We start from the raw sequence: 5,307 nt of genomic DNA, 5'->3' as shown, positions 1-5,307 counted from the left end.
ACCAACTGGGCACAGGGTCTCCTCGCCATAGCTAGTCTAGCACGGTCCGTCTCACTGGCACCGGTGTCAGCTGTGAACTCGCACCTATTGCGATAAAGGCTTTTCCTTTCGCGTTCCATGCAAAGCGCATATCACAACCTCCCATTCACTTCGTGATACGAGCCACATGGCCCACTGCGGGCCCACACGTAAAAATTGGTTTCTCAAGTCCCAGCTGCGTATACGGTGGCTATACAGTCAAATCGTATCTGACTCCAACCCACTCCCTGTCTCGGGTTGCCCATCGTCCTTCGTCCTTCCTCCCGATACAGATCCAAAACTTCCCCACTCTCCCCCTGGCCTCCTCCATCGTTGGTCGCCTCTGGGCTCTGGCACTGCTACACCACCGCATCGACGACGCCGCTCCTCCTCCACGAGGCTTCCTGCGCGTGTGGCCATGGACGGAGCTCGCCCAGCCGCCCCCAGAGGCTGCCTTTGAGGTCGCCGTGCTCCTCGACCTCAACATCGTCGCACTCGAGAGCCAACCCTCCCCTCTCCCTTTCCCTTGGCTGATGCTGTCCCCGGCGGCACTGCTCTCCCGTGAGGAGTGAGCCTCATCACCACGGTCAAGCCTGGTATTTGGAATATCGGTGAATCTCTCTCTTGATTTGGAATTGTTCTTGTACTGTTGTTGTAGTTTTGGAGTTGATGTGAGGTGGGATTTGGAATACTGGTGGATCTCTATCTTGATTTATGTTCTTGTACTCAGTGTTTGGAATTGTTCTTGTACTGTTGTACGCCGGCTCCTCCTGGCACTCCTGCGGAAGCAGTAGCGGCACTGGGGCGTGCAAATCTGGTTGCTTTGTTGGTTTACTGTGATTCTATGTTTTGATGTGATCTTTGTTGGTTGCTAGGAAGAAATTGGATGAAAAAAATCTGCTACTCAAATTCGCCAGAAGAGTCCTAGTCGGGGATGGCGAGAGGAGGAAGACAACGGGGAGCATAGACCTCCGGATCTCCAGTCCGCTTCTCCTCGGGAGGCTGTCGCAGTGCTCCTCGACCTCCTCACCTAGCTCCTGCCTTCCGTCACGCAGCTTGAGGAAGTACGCAGGTGAGATTCATATACACACCTTCATCTGCCTTATTATTCTTTTTTTTTTTGGATCCAGCAAGAGGGTGGATGCAGATGTCTTTTATTTTAACTTATACTATATTTCTTTGATGAAAATCCTTTTATTTTCTCCTCGATTTGCTATGGATCTTGGCTGTTACAATTGATGTGCTAAAAAGAAATACCCTACTGGATTTGGTCCTAATGAATTTGCTCTAATGTTTCTTTACTTTTCAGAGTTCTAGGTCGCTCTCCGAAAAAAATGAGTTCTAGGTCGCTGCCGCTCCACGACCTCGGGGCATGGCTCGTGGTCGGCCACTAGATGCTCTTCGACTTGATTTTTGGGTGCGAAGACACGTCAAGGCCAGGGAGGAGCATGACTCTTGTATCCTCTTTTTTTGTGTGGACTGGAAGGGGTTGCGGCTTGATAGATTTTGTATATTGCATTCAAGATTTGTGTTATCAGTGATTGTAATTTTTTGTTGATAGCTTACCAAGTTGACCACTTGGTTCAAGATTTGTGTTATGCTCGTTCTTAGCACTTTTCCGGTGAAGGGCAGGTACTAGAGAACTTAGTTTGTTCTTAGCCAAAGTGCTTTTTGAGTGAAGCAGACAACATTGCTTAAAGTACTAACTGACTGATTAATATTTTAGGATTTGCAGTACTTAGTACCTCATGACTCCGCACTTTGTTATTATTTCACTTTTGGTATTATTTCATCAGTTAGTTAACTACGGAATCTTGACTGAATTATTAGTAAATATTGTATAAAACCACTTTGATCTATTCAGATATGTTCCCTCCGTCCCGTGATATAAGAGTGTTTCTGATGTACTTGTTAAAAACTCTCTTATATTGTGGGGCCGGAGGGAGTATTTGTTAAATACTTTTTTTCATGCAACTATGTAACTTTTGAAGGACTTTACTAGACCATTGAGCGCAATGTTGATTACTACATGTTCTTCTGTGTGGTACTTAATTTCTGCAGGACTTCGCTAAAGCATTGTGCGCACTGTTTTTGGTCTTGTTGGTATGTATACCAAGGAGGCAAAGAGAAGTTGACCGATCTGTTCTGATATTTCTCTTGTTTAGACAGTTTTTGCTACGGGACCGATCCTCCATCTGCACTGTTTCATGTGATTGATTTGTGAGACTTGCAGTGCTGGAGTGTAGCGTGCATGTTTTCTCCCCAGGAACTTGTAGTGTAGAAATATGAAGAAAAAAATGTGCATGAAATTTAAGATATCGAACCCCGCACTTTCTTGAGCTAGATGAAGGATTTTTCGTTCATGCCGACTTTTTTTTACGTCGGCAAACACTCGTTTGGGGTGCCAGAATGAACCTAAATGTCTAATTTAGAAATTAAAATAGAGTGTTTAGATACATGAAATACAAAATAGGACCAAACTTCTGAATGACAAATCCAGATTAATATTATGAAGAAAAAAATGTACATGAAATTGAAGATATCGAACCCCGCAATTTCCTGAGTTAGATGAAGGATTTTTTGTTCACGTCAACTTTTTGTTTACATCGACCACTCTCGGTGGAGCCAATCTGATTGCTACTTCATTAACCATACAAGTTTTTTGAGCACCAAAGGTCTAACATAGCTTTACAGAAGAGAGAATTCTTGTAAATGTAGTTCACATGTTTGCAATCAATTCTTGTAACACAGTTGCAAGCTCTCACTTGGAAACGGTCGCCAGGGTACACTGGTACGTCTTCTCTTCAACTAAAGCCTCCCCGTAGGAGCTTCACTTCAACCTTCGTAGGGGAAGACATGCCCTCTTCTCCTTCAAACTCATCCTCCTCGGATGCCTCTACATCATCATCACCCTCATCGTCATCATTATCATCGCCACCCCTCCAGTGCAGAGGTTGCGGCGGACTTGCCTTTCTCCTCTTCAGGGGATGCGACAGCTTCGTCTTCCGAGGACCTCCGGTTGCTCCTTCGTGGGGATCGCGATGTCCTTCCCCTTCTTGGCGGGAGTCCCGCGGGCCACGTGAGCTTCCTTCGGCAATGGCTCCATCAGCTTCGCCAATGCCGGGTCAAAAGAACTTTGCTAAAGCGTGCGGCACACTTAAGGTATAGGGCACGAATGACTTATCAAAATTTTATGTCTTATGATGAAAACTTTGTTCATGCAGGTAGCGCACTTGAGAGATTGATGCGGAAGAAGTTTATCGTCATCCATAATAATTTAAGAACTTTGCTAAAGTGTGTCGCGCACTTAAGGTATAGGGCACGAAGGACTTATCAAATTTGTATCTCTTATAATGAAAACTTTGTTCATGCACGTTGCTCACTCGAGAGACCGATCCCGAAGAACTTCACCGTCATCCATGACAACTTAAGAGCTTTGCTCAACCGTGTGGCGCACTTAAGGACTCATCCAAATTTTATCTCTCTTATGATGAAAACTTTGTTCATGCACGCTGCACACTTGAGAGATCGATCTGGAAGAATTTTACCGTCATCCATAACAATTTAAGGTATAGGGCATGAAGGACTTATCAAAATTTTATCTCTTCTGATGAAAATTTTGTTTTTGCATGTTGCGCACTTAATCCAAAAGGACTTCACCGTCAACCATAAAAATTTTGTTGCATGGCTCCATCATCTATGCAGTCATGCTCGAGACCAGACATCGCATGCCTTGATGTCCTCGCTCTCTTGTGCTTTTGTGGTCGTGCCCTAGCCGCCGTCGACCGCCGAATCTCTCCTTCGCGTCGCCACTGGCGACGATCGACCTCTCCAAAGTGGCGCCCAGCTCTCCTGTAATCTGGTGTTCGTCCCCTCCCCAACATGGCGCCAGGCTGAATCCTTCCCCTCCCCGCACTGCCAGGGGTGGGAAGGGCGGTTTCTCCGCCTTTTACTCACCGCCGTCGACCTGAATTTGGTCAACGGGTCTGCGCCTCAGGCTATTGCACCATCTGGCTGCTTCTATCACTGCTCCGCTCGACTGCCTGAAGCCCTGAAGGTTGTACTCTATAACTGCTCTATAGCCACTAGCTATTTGTCTGCCTATCTATACGATTTGCTATTTGGCCACCATGGAACATCGGTTCATGGTTGAAGTAACATGGCTTTCAGGTTCTTTACGAACCAGCATGCGGTTGGATGGTTATTAGCAGTGACGAATATACTAGGAAGGCTTTTAACAGGCTTGAGCCTGCCCTCCAGCGATGAATTTTTTTAGTACTAGTTTCAAAGCCCAACCCATCTAGTGGGTTGCCTTTTTTACCGTCGTCCATAAAAAATTAAGAACTTTGCTCAAGCGTGTGACACACTTAAGGTAAAGGGCACGAAGGACTTATCAAAATTCTATCTCTTATGATTAAAAATTTGTTCACGCACACACTGCGCACGTTAGAGAAAGACCCGGAAGAACTTTATCGTCATCCATAACAATTTAAGAACTTTGCTCAAGCGTGTGGCGCACTTAAGGTGTAGGGAATGAAGGACTTATGAAAATTTTGTGTCTTATTTTGAAAACTTTGTGCATGCATGCTGTGCACTTGGGAGAAAGATCCGGAAGAACTTTATTGTCATCCATAACAATTTAAGAACTTTGCTCAAGCGTGCGACGCATTTAAGGTGTGGGGAACGAAGGAGTTATCAGAATTCTATGTCTATTTTGAAAACTTTGTTCATGCAGGTTGCACACTTGAGAGATCGATTCGAAAGAAGTTTATCATCGATAAGAATTTAAGAACTTTGATCAAGTGCGTGGCGCACTTAAAGTATTGGGCATGAAGGACTTATCAAAATTTTATCTCTTAAGATGAAAACTTTTTTCATGTATGTTGCACACTTGATGGATCGATCCGGAAGAAATTTAGCATCATCCATAACAATTTAAGTTGCTCAAGTGTGTGGCGCACTTAAGGTATGGGGCACGAAGGACTTCTCAAAATATTATCTCTTATGTTGAAAACTTTGTTCATGCACACGCCGCGCACTTGAGAGAATGATCCGGAAGAACTTTACCGTCATCCATAACAATTTAAGAACTTTGTTCAAGCGTGCGGGGCACTTGAGGTGTAGGGCAGGCTTGTGATAAAACTTTGTTCATACATGTTGCGCACTAAAGAGATCGATACATAAGAATTTTACCGTCATCCATAACAATTAAGAACTTTGCTCAAGCGTGTGGCGCACTTAAGGTATAGGACACGAAGGACTTTTCAAGGTTCTATCTCTTATGATTAA

At 44.7% G+C, this 5,307-nt stretch overlaps 1 long non-coding RNA gene across 1 annotated transcript; it reads left to right on the top strand.

Moving 5' to 3' along the window:
- The first annotated feature begins 315 nt into the window (after positions 1-315).
- Positions 316-1,759, top strand: LOC123113124 (uncharacterized). Its single transcript, XR_006455917.1, has 3 exons — positions 316-629; positions 894-1,090; positions 1,328-1,759. It is a non-coding gene; the product is annotated as an uncharacterized lncRNA (long non-coding RNA).
- The last annotated feature ends 3,548 nt before the right edge of the window (positions 1,760-5,307 follow it).

Source organism: Triticum aestivum, chromosome 5B (assembly GCF_018294505.1).
Source record: "Triticum aestivum cultivar Chinese Spring chromosome 5B, IWGSC CS RefSeq v2.1, whole genome shotgun sequence".
In the NCBI taxonomy this organism is placed as follows: domain Eukaryota; kingdom Viridiplantae; phylum Streptophyta; class Magnoliopsida; order Poales; family Poaceae; genus Triticum; species Triticum aestivum.
The sequence above is the reverse complement of the archived record's forward strand: the minus strand, read 5'-3'. Positions and strand labels throughout refer to the sequence as shown.